This window comes from Chelonia mydas, chromosome 2 (genome assembly GCF_015237465.2).
Source record: "Chelonia mydas isolate rCheMyd1 chromosome 2, rCheMyd1.pri.v2, whole genome shotgun sequence".
Lineage (NCBI taxonomy): Eukaryota > Metazoa > Chordata > Testudines > Cheloniidae > Chelonia > Chelonia mydas.
In genome coordinates, this window is record NC_057850.1 from 162,811,430 (window position 1) to 162,827,561 (window position 16,132).

The 16,132-nt window shown below is 40.8% G+C and overlaps 1 non-coding gene across 1 annotated transcript; it reads right to left on the bottom strand.

The window, feature by feature from the left end:
* Nucleotides 1-600: 600 nt before the first annotated feature.
* Nucleotides 601-705, bottom strand: LOC114019834. Its single transcript, XR_003564827.2, has one exon. It is a non-coding gene; the product is annotated as a U6 spliceosomal RNA (small nuclear RNA).
* Nucleotides 706-16,132: the final 15,427 nt, after the last annotated feature.

Below are 16,132 nucleotides of genomic sequence, written 5' to 3' on the forward strand. Positions count from 1 at the left end.
TAGCGGGAAGCAGAATGCTTTGCTTTGCAAAGGTAGGATGCCTGAGGGCATTAACAGTAGGCTTGCAACTCACCCCTTCCTCACCCTGCCATGTAAAATGTGTTGTACTCAGCCCCCTAAGGGTGTGAATTCCAGAAGGAAGTTATGTATCCACACAGATCAGCTGAATGTATTCTATGGCAGCACATTTGTTCCCATGAGGAAAGGAACCATGTTTACTCTGCTGCCACATTAAGGATTTCTTTCAGGGGTGAAACGTGACCTGCACATATGTGCATGGTGACAGAAGGCCAAAAAGAAGACATCAGTTTGTTAAATTTTTAGCAAACTTCCTCAGATGTGCTGCTCTTAGTAAGTAACTGAGCCACCATTACTGAGAATAATTTATAGAGAGACATGGAAATACAATCTCCAAGGCAAATTTGTCCATTGTGATGATCTGAAACGGAAACAACCACTTTCTCAAGTCAATTCCCAAAACCTCAGAACAGAACACCCCAGATTTTGGGATGTTCAAAATCTGGATCTGGACTCTAGAGTTGATGTAAGCGACCACTAAAGATGCCAGGCAATGGGGAGTCAGACAGTTTTTTTGTTTTTTTTTTAATGGAACGCTTCACAAATTTGCGTGTCGTCCTTGCGTAGGGGCTATGCTAATCTTCTCTGTATCGTCGGCCAAACTAATTATGACGAAACTTCTTTCCACCAAAAAAAATGCCAGTTTGTCAAAACCTAAATGTTTCATGGAAACATATTATTTTTGACAAAAATTTAATAGGTAAGGTCTTTCAGGTCAGTGAAGGAATTTCTGATCAGAAAGAATCCCCAGAATGTACTCTGAATCAGGAAGAGCAGGGACTTGAACTTGGGTTTCCTATATCACAGGTGAGAGCTGAACCACACAGATATTGGCTACTGTGGGGTGATGATTCCTCTTGTGTTTTTTCACTAAAAATTTCAAAAGGTCTCGTTTTCATTCCACATTGGAACAAAAACTATTTTTTTAACTGAGAAATTTTTTGCTGAACAGAAATCTCATTTTTCAGCCAGTCCTAGAATCTTGCCCCTTTATGAGCACCATTAGCTTTATCATCATTAAATGCTGAAGCCCTCTTCATGATTAACAGAGAAATATCCCTCAGCAGAGATGCAGGTTAGAGAAATCATGTCCTTCTACTACAGTGCTTGTTTTTGGATTTGGGATTTTAGTTCTGCTCACTACAAAGATGGGACAGTCAACAGAGTTCAGATCTGACTTGGTGTCAGAATCCAGACTTGCCTGAATTTGGGATATTCAGACACAGGTTTTGGAAGTGGACATCACTGTGTTGTAATACCTCGGAAATGATGACTTTCTTGTTTTAAAATACTTTAGAAATACTGTGAAAAGTGCTGATTTGACAATCCTAGAGTCTTTTGTTTGTCCACAGAATGGTTATGTTGCAGACAGTGGGAGTGCAAGCTTCTCACACAATCCCTTGCTGATGTTCCTCGGTGCTATTCTGAAGCAACATTCCTTTAGATGAGAGAATACAATATTGCATTTTTCATGCCGATTCAGTCTCTAGCCTCTCTGTCGAGAGTGCCAACAAAAATGCTAATCAGTGCCAGTTTTGTGAGGTGAACTCTTATCTATTAGGTATGGAACAGATAACACAAAACAGTCTTCAGATGGTAATACGTTCTGATCACCACTCACTTAGAAAAAGCCACCTGGAGGTAGATGTTTCCATATTCCATGAGTACCCCCTGAAGCTAACCATTCACTCACCCCTTTCTCATGTTTTCTAATAAGCAAAGCTGTTTGTGTTTTAACCTATGGTTGCTACCTCATGGTCTATCCTGCCTCTTCTGTTTGATCTTGCTGTTAAATCCCTGAGTCAAATTTTCCTCTGTTACACATCAGTGGAATTAGACCAGCATAGCTAAGAGAAGAATTTGGCCCATAATGCTACACAATGTCTGTGGCTATAGGCTGTGATGTCATAAATGCAGGATTCTGATTTCACTGCCATGTGAGGAAAGAAAAGTTGGGCTGGGTGGGGAAAGATTGTAAAGGGCCCACCAGAAATAACTACCATGCACAGTTCTTTTGATTTTTAGGTTCTTTCCTTGCAAATTTAGTCCAGGATAAAAGTCTCCATATGCATTTATAAGGGAAAATAAAAGAAAAATGTGTTTCTCAGAGTTACCTAATGTCTTTAAATACTGTGTAATGCAGGGAATACTCTCCCCCCAAAACTCTGCTGTATCGGTCTTTGTTTCAGTACCTGGTTTCTTAACACAGGCTAGGGTTAAAGTCCTTGCTACCCGGGTTTGAATTGCGTGCCGAAAAGGAAAGGAAAAGACACTTATGATGTACAAAATTATTTTTTCTCTCTCTCACTTTATCATAACTAAAATTGTCTGGAATATTATTTATCCTCTAGGAAGCCATACATTATGGCAGTAGAATAACAGCACATTAACGTATGGCAACATCTGACCAATAAATATATGCCCAGTCCTTTGGAGAATGTTGTTTTTTCTGCTGGCTGCTAACATAAACAGGTATAGTTTATGCTCCTCAGTTTTCCCCAAAGGTCACATGTAATGTCTCAAAGACATAAATTACAGGCCCCAGCTAATAAAGAGACTGTTTAGTTAAGGCAAAGTTTCAGCATTTAAGGTTGAAAAATGCTTCCAGTTTCAAGGATTCCATTAAACATGAAAGTAATTTTTGGGGTGTGGAGAGGCAGAGAAAGGTGGACAGTGATAGGGGTATATGGCAAAGAACACGGGAAGTGTTTGTATTTGGGAAGGGAAAATGAACTAATGGAAAAAAACATTTGTCATCTGCCTGTATCAAAATAGGTGAGCTGACATTGGGTCCCTCTGAATTAAGGACTAAGGCCCTGTCCTGCTGCTGTGAAAGTTAGTGGGAGTTGGATTGGGCCCTTATAAAGAACAGTATTGCTGAAGATCTTGATGTGGAGTGTGACTGTGGTGGGAGAAATGAAAAGAACTTAATGTTGTCATCTCAGGCTATTTTTTAACCAGGTAATCAATGTTAGAGCTGGAAAGTGGGGGGAAATGAGGTTTGTGTAGAAACAAAGGACCTACTGAAGTTAATGGGAATTTTGCCATTGAGTTTGCTCAGGCCAGGATTTCACCCAAGGTTACCTGTTTGCTGTATCCAATAAGACCTGGCCAATCATAAAAGGAAGATAGGTTTTGCTGCATTTTTATCAGAGCCTTAGTCCACCTAATTCAGCAGGTTGGTCCCAGCAGAGTCTAATTCTCACTGTTACAGAAGAAGGCAAAAGCACCTAAAAAATTACCTAATTTCTTCCTGATCCTTTCAAGGCAGTAGAGGGGGACTAACTTTATGGGGTCTGACCTTGCTCTCATTGAATGAAAAACTCCCATTGACATAAGTGTGGGATCAGACTCAGGTTATGTCTACACTGCGATAAAATACCTGTGGCTGGTCCAGGTCAGCTGACTTGGGCTTGTGGGGTTCAGGCTGCGTGCTATAAAATTGCAGTATACTTTCATGTGTGGGCTGGAGCCTGATCTCTGAAACCCCACAAAGGCTGGAGCCCAAGGGTGAACATCTAAATTGCAATTTTTAGCCCTGCAGCCAGAGTCCCATGAGCCTGAGTCAGCTGACTCGGGCTCTGAGACTTGGTGTCATGGGTTTTTAATCATAGTGTAGACATACCCTAATGGTCTTAGGTCTCTTGTACACTGGAAATTTGTCCCAATTCCAGCAAGCAGAAACAGCCACCAGTGTAGCTGTACAAACTTTTAACGTAGACAGGCAAAGCCTCTGTATATGCTAGAAAGCGGGATAGGCTGCATAGGTACAAATCATGTCTCATAGCAGTTTATGCTAGAGGGTTTTCACGGGTGCAGTTATATTGGTGGCTGGCCACCAACAGCTGAAATTGGAGCAAATTTCTAGCATATACAAGTCTGTAGCTTGCATAGCTACAGATATTATTAATATCTCAGAAAAGTTGCTTGAAATAGTTTCACACCAAAACACCTCTAAAGGGCATTGATTTATTGCTTTGAGGTGGTGAACTCACATAATAAATGTATGAAATATTTCCAAATATTTAATTTAATACTTTAAATACAAAATATTTACTCCAAAGCTCTTTTTTTATAATAGGTCTTGGGGGAGGGAAATACTCATGCTTCACAGCCCCATTTGACTTTCAGTTCTTTCCTCTATTGAGTTAAAACAAACCAAATAGTTATGCAACCTGGAAAGTATCATGTTTTAGTGAGGGTCTGGAGCTCTGGAAATGTTACCAAGCCATAGGGCTTTAAAGGGATTTAAATGCTGCTTAAGATTCTCCTTTTATGGAGATCAGGCAGCACCGGCTGTAGCAAAATTAAAAACCCTGCAAAGATCTGGTATCGTAAACTTAGAGAAACAAATTCCATTCTTTGCACCCAGAGCTGGCTTACTTTTGCTATTTTAAGGTTGTTTTAAACATTGCATTAGCTAAGGTATGAATCCGCATGTGTGATCTCATCATAGAAACTGTGTGAATACAGTGCAGTCTAAAAGGTTCAGCCCTTGTATTTAAAGATGCAATTGCAGGGAAAAATATCAGAAAACTGGGAATAAACTAAGCTACTAATGTGCCAAGAGCAAGAAACCTTTATACACACCACCCTGATTTTAAACATGACATGCTGAGTCCCACTATTGGCTGTCCTAGAATGTGTTTGCAAATTTTCCCCTCTTGGACCAAATGTGGTGTTCTAGATTGCCAAGAGCTGAGCCTCGCTTCAGTCTTACACATTTATTTTTCAATTTGACCCACCTCAACGTCTCCCAAAAGAAACCAGTCCTCCCTGATTTCATGTGGTGCACCTCATCCATGGGCAGCGGGAATAATAGGCCAGGAGAGGCTCTGCCATGGGACCCCAGTTACAGGTTTGACGGGGGGGATTTTTGTTTTTTATTATGCTCCACGCATGTGCTAGGGTGGCTCAGGAGGTGGTATGTGCTATTCAGATTCCGGGGTTCATCAATAACCTCCCTGGACTCCAGGGAGATTACTGATGAACCCGGGATGCTGTCTGAGTAACATATACTGCTTCCTCAGCTGCCCCAGAACCTGCATGGGGCACAGCAAAAGTTCTAGCTCTTCTTCCAGAAGAGATAAGAAGAGAAGCACTTTTGAATTTTTGCAGGGTGGCTTGGGATCTGCGGAGGGGAGGCCCTGGGGCTTCTCCGAGCATGTTGTGGGGGGTGGGGCTCAGGGCTCCGGCTGGCCCGGGGCTCCTCTGGATGCAGGTGTGGGGGGGAGGTCTAGGGACTCCGGCCATGGAGGGGTGAGGGAGTCTCTAGCTGTGAGGGGGGTAAGAGGTCTCAGGGCTCTGGTCGTGGAGGGGGGCTCAGGCCGTGGGGGAGGGGACTGGGGGTCTTTGGCTCCATCCGTGGGTGGCGGCACAGGTGTCTTGGGGCTCTGGCCGCAGGGGGCAGGTAGGGGTCTTGGTCTGCGAGGGGGTCTTGGTCTGCGAGGGGGGCGGGGGGCGCTTGGGCCGCAGAGGGGTTGGAAGTCTCCGGTCTTGTGGGCCATATTGGGGGGGAGGGGGCTCGGAGCTCCATCTGTGGAGGGGCGGAAGGGGTGCAGCTGGAGTCTCCCCGAGGTGGGGCTCCACCCGCTGCCCATGATCTCATCCCAAGATAGAATATTTGGTTGGGTGGTTGGCTTTTGGTTTGGGGTGGGATTTTTTTTAAGGTTTGAGGAATTCAAAAGAGTTTTAAATTAGGGTGTTTACAAATTTCCAAGTGGTAAACATTGTTGAAAAGGTCCCTAGCTTAGTTTTGGCATATAACTGCAGAATGGTTTGGCTGACAAACTCTGAGTTTTGTTTCAGCCTAGCTGGCAAGTGCCTTTCAGTGTGTTAGGAAGGGCCATATAATTGAAGAACATCATCATGGATTTTGATTTTTCCCCCCAACTGCAAAAGAAGCTACCTACACCACTGCCATAAGGATGGGAGAACTGCACATTACTAACCTGTATAAAGCCCCTAGTTCAAAATGGTTGAAGCCAGCACTCCCAAATTCACCAATCCCAGTCCTATAGATTGGTGACTTTAACAGACTCCCCACTCTGTGGGGCTATGAAATAAATGAAGCTGATGGTGAAGACCTTACGGACTGGATGTGCATGGCAGACCTGCAACTGGTCTTTGATTCTAAACAGCGATCAACTTTCCACTCTGCTCACTGGCAACGCAATTACAAACCAGACCTCACCATTGTTTCCAAAGATCAAAGCAAGAATAAGCTTCAGGCATCCCACAAAATACTTCCTAACTTACCCAACAGCCAGCACAAGTCCATCGTCACCCACGTCAGCATTGAAATCCATGTGATTCTGTCAAAATGAATCCCACAGTGGAACCTGGCCAGAGTCACCTGGGATTGCTATAGGGAAGCTGTCAGCACAGAGGTGCTCTGAATCCCCGAGAAAGCACAAAAGGACCACTTGACAAAAACACCAAGCAAGAGATCTATCATCAACCTCATTGGACAATGACCTCAATCCCTCCACAAGACCCCATCATCATCAATACAGATGAAGTGAAAGTGGTTTAGCTGCAATGAAGAAAGGGAAAGTGGCCAGCGGAAAAAGTATCCCCCCAGAATTTCATTAACTAGGCCCAAGGGAACTCCAATGGCTGGTGAAACTTTACACCGAAACCATGGAATCCAGATGCATCCCAAAATCCTGGCAGGAAGTGATAGTAATTTCCATACACAAACTGGGCAAGCAGACTGACAACCCAGGAAGTTATAGGCCAATATCACTCCTGTGCATTACATACAAACTTCTGGAACGTATCATTCTCAGGAGAATCAGTCCTCTTGTCAAGTCAGTCGTCCCCAAAGAACAAGCGGGATTCCGGCTTCAACACAGTTTTGTGACCAAGTTTTGGCCCTTGTAACACACAAAAAGGCCGGATTCCAGAGGAAATTTAAGACCACCACAGCCTTTGTAGACCTGTCATTGGCCTAGGATACAGACTGGATTAAAGGCTTAATGCTGAAGCTCTGAAGGATCATCCCCTGCCGCAAAATACTTCGCCTGCTATGCTGAGGAGTAGGTGGCTTTGCGTTCACTTGGGCAAAACTCAGTACTAGCAGCAACACTTTTTCAGTGTTTACACACGCAACATGCCTCCAAGGAAGTCATGTCAATTTGCATATGCAGATGATCTTGCCCTGGCAATGCAAGAAGCCTCCTTCAGTGACATTGAGTCCACCGTAAACAGGGACCTAAACACAGTGGAGGAATATTTCTGGAAATGGAGGCTCAAGCCAAATCTTCACAAAACAACAATCACTGTATTCCATCATGATAACAGGAACCCTAAGCGCACCCTGAAAGTGACCTTCTGCGGCAACACTTTGTGACATAATCCCACTCCAACCTATCTCGGAGTGAAGATGGATCACACGCTAACCTTCCATGACCATCTGAAGAAGGTAGCTGCCAAGACCAAGACAAGGGTCAACCTGGTCCAGGAACTGGAAAGCACAAGCTGGGGATTATCAGCATCAGTGTTATAGACATCAGTGATGACCCCTGTGTACTGTATAGCCAAATAGTGTATGTCAATATGGACCAAAAGTAGCTAAATTCAACTTATTGCTGTCCAACCGAACATTGCAATGTGATGCATCACTCGAATCCTCAAGTCAACTCCAACACCTACCCCGCCCCCTTCCTCAGACGTTCTTGTTAAACCCTGGATTTGTGCTGGAAATGGCCCACCTTGATTATCATACACATTGTAAGGAGAGTGATCACTTTAGATAAGCTATGACCAACAGGAGAGTGGGTTTGTTTGGGGCGGGTGTTGGGGGGGGGAGGGGAGAAAACCTGGATTTGTGCTGGAAATGGCCCACCTTGATTATCATACACATTGTAAGGAGAGTGATCACTTTACATAAGCTATTACCAGCAGGAGAGTGGGGTGGGGGGAGAGGAAACCTTTTGTAGTGATAATCACCCATTTTTTCATGGTTTGTGTGTATAAAAACGTCTTCTGTATTTTCCACAGTATGCATCCGATGAAGTGAGCTGTAGCTCACGAAAGCTTATGCTCAGATAAATTGGTTAGTCTCTAAGGTGCCACAAGTACTCCTTTTCTTTTTGCGAATACAGACTAACACGGCTGTTACTCTGAATCCAACACCTTGGCGGCCACTCTGTCGCACATTGCTCCCCCATTCATTTGCTGCAATGCCGCAACCTTTTGGGAATTCCAGAGGATTGTGGAAAATGAACATCTTCTCATCCACCAGGATGTAACAACCTCCCTCACCACCAGTTGACGTTGCATAAGCCATTTTTGACCCAAGCATTTAACCTTCAACAATGCAACTTCAGTGATGAAGCTTGGAAAGCCAAATGGAGTTCACAAGAAGTCACAAACACCTTGTGAAAGACTCGATGCAGAAGATCCCTGGCTTCGATCTCCCACAAAGCTCCTGGGCAACCCTAAACCGTATCTGCACAATCCAGGGCAGATGCAGATACTTGCAGCACAAATGGAAAATTAAAGACTTTCCAGTGTGTGATTTTAGTCACCCAGAACATACCATGGAACATATAACAACTCAGTGTCTGATTCACAAATACAAAGAAGGTATCACAGCAATACACTCTGCTACTCCAGATGCAATTATCTGGCTTAACCATCTAAATGGTTAAATCATCTTGCACCCCAACCTGATTTAAACCTATGATGCTCTTTTCAAAAAACAGAAATTCTCAAGCAAAAAACCTGTTTGCAGTCATCTCATGAACAAAATAAAAAAGACAAAAATGAATCAAAACAATCTAGCATTTATGCATCTCTAGAATTTGGAAAAGTAGTGCTAGTGTTCATCTAAGGAAGGTGTCAGTGAAAACTTTTCCTCTTCAGTTATGTTTCAGCCATTAATTTTTGTAATGAACAACATACATACTAAATAAACAAATTATTTTGAGGTGTGTGCATGACATAGGAATAAACCCACAGCTATTGTGTTGAATGATCATCTGATCTCTCTCCATCTAAATATCTCTTCACTGTGGAAGCACTGAATCGGTTGTCTCAAGACGTCTACTCATGTCACACTCTGTGGTTATGTTGTTAGTCGCTCCATACCATTTCACTGGGAACATAGAGGCATATGGCTTATTGCTATAGGGGTCATAGTGTTGTAATTTTTCTTCCCATATGCCAGATATCCCTAGGCCACTGAAACAGATAATATTAAGGGGCATTACACCCATAACATGGACAGGAGCATATATCACTTCCTGTATTAGTGGCTTGTCCAAGGCAGTGACTTTGAATTGTATGATTTAAACCTGATTAATCTCTAATTTCTGCTAGAATTCATTTGCTCACAGTGGGCTACAAGGTCAGTGTTATTTTACCCAGTATGTAAAAGTTATGGCAGCTATACTAAGGGACCATGCTAAAGTTTTAAACACAAAAAGGAATTTGCCCCTTTCGCTGAGTTTTTTTCAAAAAGAGGAGCAAATGCACTTTTGTCGATGTAGTTTTCCAAACACTGGCCATAAATAAAAGAAACTTTATTTTTAATATATGGAGAGGTATAAAGTGTAGGAGGCTGATAATTTTAAAGAATGGTCAGAAGCTTGTAAACTAGGATGAAAATCAAGAATTGTAAATAATAAATGAGCATTTATATTGAATGAGCTTTGCAAACATAAATATCAAAATAAATAAACATAAATATCAAAAGTATCAGCAAAATTATTAAGACAGTGATTAAGGGATGGATTCAAGAAACTTGAGTTATATTTGTTAACATACCTAATTACTGCCTAATTATTTAACTCTCCTTAACTATTTGAAGAGAATTAAGAAATCAAGCTGACTTCAGACTTGGACACTTTCAAAGACCCGCCAAACCAGAAAGCCTCCTAGAATATCATATTAATTCTGAAGAATCTAGATAACTTCAAAATTCCACCCACAGTCTTAATATAGTCTTCGCAATCTAGGCGGATTTATGTGGAAAGGCTAGGAATGGATTTAGCCACTGTCCAGTCTCCTGTTGTTTACAGAGGGCATTCTTATTAATGGACCTGTGTCTTGCTGTGCATTCCTCCATCTCCAGTATGCTTGATTAGTCCTGCCACTTATTAGTTACTGATGCCTTATCTCTGAGAATGGGATAATCTCCATCATAATTAGCTACTGCAGTGTCTTGTCTTAAATGATCCCCTGCAGTGTTTTATCATCTGAAATTGGCAAAAAGCTTTAGATCATCAGAAGAAAAGGAAACTGACACAGAGGAGTCTCAATCTGTCAGTGCAAGGGCAGCCAGGGCAATCTTCTGCACTGCATGACAGGACCCTAGAGCATTTTTCCTACAGACATGACTTCTCCATGGAGAAGGAACAGGCTTTTGTGTATGTGTGCTGGATATTTTTCCACATAACTGTATTTTAAAAAAACTCAGATCCTATTTGTTTAAGCTCCAGGTAACAGAGCAAACATAGATATTGAAACCTGTTCTTTCTAAGGAAATTGACTTGCTTTTTTTCCTGGGATACCTGGTGTTCAATTATCCTATTAGGTGCTGCTGTAATCATAGCAAATTACCTCTGATCTTTATTGTGATAAACACAGAAGAATTGTCCTGACTTGAATAAGACAACTATTAGAACAGTAGAGGTGTCTGATAGCTGGGATGCCTTTAAGGGCAAGAAGATACAAGACAAATGTTAATTGCTGTAGGGTTGATATTTGAATCTAGCCAAGAGACCAGAATTTACAGAAAATGCAAACATAGGGGCTATCTTTGCAGATTCCTGTGTGCCCTCAACTGGCTTTAGTGGGAGTTGAGGTTACGCTGCACCTCCCAAGGGACACTCAGCTACTCCCTTGTACATATCACAACACATTCTAATAATCATACTATCCAAAACAAGGTGCTTTGTTTTTAAATGGAGCTTTTCTCATAAGTATTTGTAGGGTATGTTGTATCACCCCCTTCTCCAATCCTTCTATTGCCTACATGTATGTTACCACATCAAAATCACTTTTGTGTACCTTTTCCTCATTCTCAAAGGTGCACAAAATCTTACCCCCATCTAAAAATCCATCTCATGTTTCTTTTATACCTCCCGTTGGTCCCTATGCTCCTCCAAGTCCTCCTCCCTTACTGTTGCCTTGATCTCCTTTGGCCACTGTATGCTTCATGCTTTAATTCATCTTTGGGCCCTTATGCTTGGAAGAGTCTCCCACCTTCCTCTGCCAAGCACTTTCTTGGTCCCCCTTATGGTGTTCAGTGATCATGCGGGCCCAGATCCTAAAAGATGTCTGCCATTCATTTCAATGAGAGATAAGAGCCTAAATACCATTAAGGATCTGATGGATCAGCACTTAAGGTGCTTCTGAGAGCTCTGTTTTATTCATCGTCTGGTTCCAACTGGGTGGGCACAACAAGTGCTTCACAGCGCCCCTCCCAAGCTCTCTGTCTGGGGAGCTCAGCCCTTAAAGGCACAGTCCCCAATAACACACCTCTTCAGATCTCTCATCAAAGCTCACTCCTTCCTGTAACATTTTTCTCCTACACATATTCCCTGTTCTAATCTGTTGTGCCCTCTTGTCTCTCTCTTAATATTTGTATTATTGTAACACCTGGAGTTGCAGTCATGGACCAAGACTCCACTGTGCTAGGCGCTGTACAAATACCCAACAAAAAGATAGTCCCAGGGTCAAAGAACTGTATCTTGACATTCTGTCCTTTTTCATAGCACTACACATTCTCATGGTGTTTTAAATGCAAAAGATGCCATTCCTTATTATTCATCAGTTTGTTTGTAAAGCACCATGTTTATCAGTGTGGCTAAATAAACGTATATTTCCTGTAGCTGATAAACAAGAAATACTCTTCAATCATAGGTGGTGACTTTGTGGCCTTTTCTTGTAAAGCACTGATGTTGTGGGGTACAAACACGTACTGTGTTATGTTTGATCTATTCCTCTCAGAACTCTGCTCTTGGACTTTGCTTGGACCAGTACATCAATAGATGAGTTCACACCACAAACTTTTAGATTTTGGACTCCAGAGCCATTTAAACTTTTTAATTGCTTTATCTGAGCTTTTCAACCACATTCAATTTCTTCAGATTGTACCAGTGAACACTATATTGAATTTTGCTTGAAAATTTAATGATGGTTTAAAATTCAAAATACCTGATGTGGTTTTTTTTTCCCCAGTGCGAAACTGAATTTTTAGGGCACGACTTTCAGAAGTGCCGAACATCCAGAACTTCAACTGAAGTCAGTAAGAGGTTTGATTGCTCAATACCTCTGAAAATCTGGCTCATAAATAGTAACTCCAATAAATACTTCAGTCACTTCTCACGTAGGGATGGATTGGGAGCTCTTTATTCAGTCTGAATAGTACCATGCCTTACTGCACAAACAGTATCATTGAAGTCAGTGGGAACATGTATTGAACGAGGAGCTACTCCATTGTGAGAAAGGGGTTCAGAATCTGGCCCATATTTAGCAAAGAGACTCAAAAGAAGTGCTTCAGAATTAAAAATCCAACAGTGATTTTGGCTTTAGGACACAGTGAAATGCTTTCCCTATGAAATGTAAATATAAGTTATTTCCAAGAACAGTGTCTGAATATTAAGTCTCTCTTTATTTCTAGCTACTACCACTTTCACACTGGGGCTGGGGAGGAGTGGCAATAAAACTCTTCACAGCCCTGTGGCATGCCGACGCATTTGTTCTGGTCCTCAGTTTCAGCCATCTTGTGGGAGTCAATGGGACTACCCCTGTAAGGACTGCTGAAGCAAGTAAAGGCTGTGGGACTGGAGCCAAAATTTGCGCTGAACCTTGCCATAAGAAACCAAATAAAAGAATAAGTTCAGCTGGACCTCTCTAAGAATTGTTCTTTTACCTTGTGCAGAATGGCTCCAGCTGAGGAAATAGAGTAGGAGAGAGGGGCGCAGTCTACACATAAACTGGGGGGGGGGATTCAAAATGAATTATCAAAATGATTAATGATTTAATAAATGAGAATTCAGGGTTTTGAGGAATGTAGTTTTCAGAGACAATCCTCTTCCACTCAACAGCCACTCAGCTTCACTTTGTGTGTCGTTCAATGTAGGATTCTCCAGAGGAACTCATTTACTAATCAGAATATCCTGTGTGCTCACACAGCTGTATCCAAAACCTTTTGCCTTTCATCTCCAACATGGAACATGAGGCTGTGGGTGAAATGTATAATTTGTTGGCTTGACTATGATTCAATATGTTGCTGTACATCACAAAATCAACACACTGAACTTCTCCAAAATCTCTCTCAATGATGGGGGATTAAAAATTAAATCTTTAATGCAGGCAATTTAATGCTACAAGGTACCGATAGTTGCTGCAAATACCAAAGACCAGAGTCTTTTACCCTAATATTTTTCCTGAGTTAAATCCTGGGTCCAGTTAAATCAATGGGAGTTTTGCCATTGACTTCACTGAAGCCAGGATTTAACCCTCTCCACCCCAAATCTAACACTCTAAGAACACTGGGTGAAATTCACCCCTGTACAGAAGACCAGTACAAAGTCTGTGTAATACTTGAGGTCTACCGGAGTCTAGAAAATAGGATTTCAATAGGATTTGAGTGATACATAGGCATTCTGCCCTCTGTTCACAGAAAGAACTCCTAATGAAGTGAATGGTAGCCTTGCTGGCAGACCACCAGCAGATCAGGCACCTGTTCTCCAGTTGGAGTTATGTGTGGGAAATACCCTATTAAATTGTGAAGAGAAGGAAGTAGATTATTTCCTGAATTAAGATGCATGAAAATATATTAATTTCTGGAGGAACTTGAGAAGATAAAAATAAAAAGTAGGGCTGGTGAAAAAAATACAAAACTAGTTTTACACAAAAGTTCTAAGTTCAAACTATTTGAAACAGACCCATTTTTCACTTTTCTGAACTGTTCATGAAATGTTATTTAAACTTTTTGTTTACTGAACACAATGAACAAATGTAATAACCAGGCTAATGTTCTATTTTAAAAATAGAACAAATATAGAAACAAGCATGAGGTTTCTCGTGAAGAATTAACAGCTTTGATAAAGTTAACAATTTTTTGCCAAAAAGTTTGGTTTTGGATAAAAAGGTTGTTCTTAATTTTAAAATTTTTGCCTTCGAAAATCTTCAACCAACTCTAAAAATAAATGGTTCAATTACAATTTTTTACTACATGCAGCTTTGGTGTAGCCATATCAGCCCCAGGATATTAAAGAGACAAGGTGGATGAAGTAATATGTTTTACTGGACCAACTTCTGTTGGTGAGAGAAACAAGTTTTCAACTACATAGGAAGAGCTCTGTGTAGCTTGAAAGCTTGTCTCTGTCATCAACAGAAGTTGGTCCAATAAAATATATTACCTCACCTACCTTGTCTCTCCAATTTTTTACTATATAATAGAGCTTTTGTTGCTGGCCAAAGAATGATATCAGGCCTACAGGACTTGTATACTTCATAACCTGAAGAGAAGTTTGAACAACTGAGTCATTGATGTCATACCACAGTTTTGAGTGCATTAAAACTGTCATACCACGGTTCTGGGTGCATTAAAAATGCCTAAATAAAACACAAGCTATGGGAATGAAATGGAAACTCAAGCCATGATGTCAAGGAAGATGATTACTTTTAGCTGGGAAATATGGAGCAGGATCCGATGAAATTTTAATAAACAAAGATTCTTGAAAAGAAAAAGAATTGTCTTGTGGTTAAGGCACTTGGCAATAGAAGATCTGGGTTCATATTCTGGCTCTTGAAGTGTGTCTTGGGCAAGTCATTTAATATCTCTGTACCTCAGTCTACCATCTGTAAAATGGGAATAATAATCAGAGCTGGTAGAATATTTTCTGATGGAAGTGTTCCCCATTGGAAAATGCCGATTCAATAAAATTGAAATATTTCATGGGAGTACATTGAGGCTTTTTCAAAAAGTTCAAATGCAAATTATTGAAATGGTTTGATAATGTCAGAATGCTTCATTTTAACTTTATCATTTTGACTTGTGTTATATTAAATTATAAATTATAACAATATTAAAGTCAAAACAATAATGTGAAATGAAATATTTTGATAAGGTTGTTTCAACCTTATGGAAATGAAATATTTCAGAATTTTTGTTTCACAATAAATTTTGACTTTTTGTTCTGATGTGGGATGAAAGGAAATTTCAAAATGTCAGAATTTTCCGTTTTCCTATTTTCAAAGTTTTGACCAGCTCTAATAATAATACTGCATTTTCTCCTATCTTTTGTTCATTGGGTATATTTATTCCTCGAAGCAGCAAGTATTTAGACATGTACTTAACTTTATGCATATGAGTAATCCTATTTTTGTCCAAATATTCTTAGCACTAAAGAATGAATGGAAAGAAATGGTTTTCTGGGTATATAATCATACGTTTGTAATGAAGGTTCTAGATTTCTGGTAGTTTTTTCTTACCAACATCCTCCATTTTAAATACCCCTTTGGCTATTTGGCTGCCTCCAGATTTAATCTTTTTTTAATTCACAGATTTTTATCAAGACTTTCCTCAGAGCATTTAGTCCCATTAACTAGTAGTGTAGTTTTAAACTTTGCAGTAGGTAGGAGCTTATACTTGGTGCCTTTTTAAAAGTTCAGTGGAATTGTTAAAGGCTAATTTCTACCCTGTGCTTTCGAGCTGTGCTTCTGACATAGTAAACATCATTACCATTTGCTGCAGTGGGGACATGTTTGGAGGGTCTTTTTTTAACTGTTCTTTCAGTTATGGAACCATGTCTCTCTTTTCTCTTACCCAGCTCAACACCTTAATAGTTTTGGCATTAAAACAGTTTTGCATTACTGGATTTGGCATTTTGCATTACTGCATTTGGCAGCCTCCCGGGGTGTGTCTCAAGTACTTATTTAGTCATAGACCAAGGCAGACTCTTCAAAATCAGTCTACTTTATACAAAGGACTTGTCAGCAGCTGTACTTCCAAATTGGGTAATAGACCTTCCTGGCGCATGACTGGGTTTTTTAAAGAGAGCCAGCAACTATAACCAAAACATAATAGACA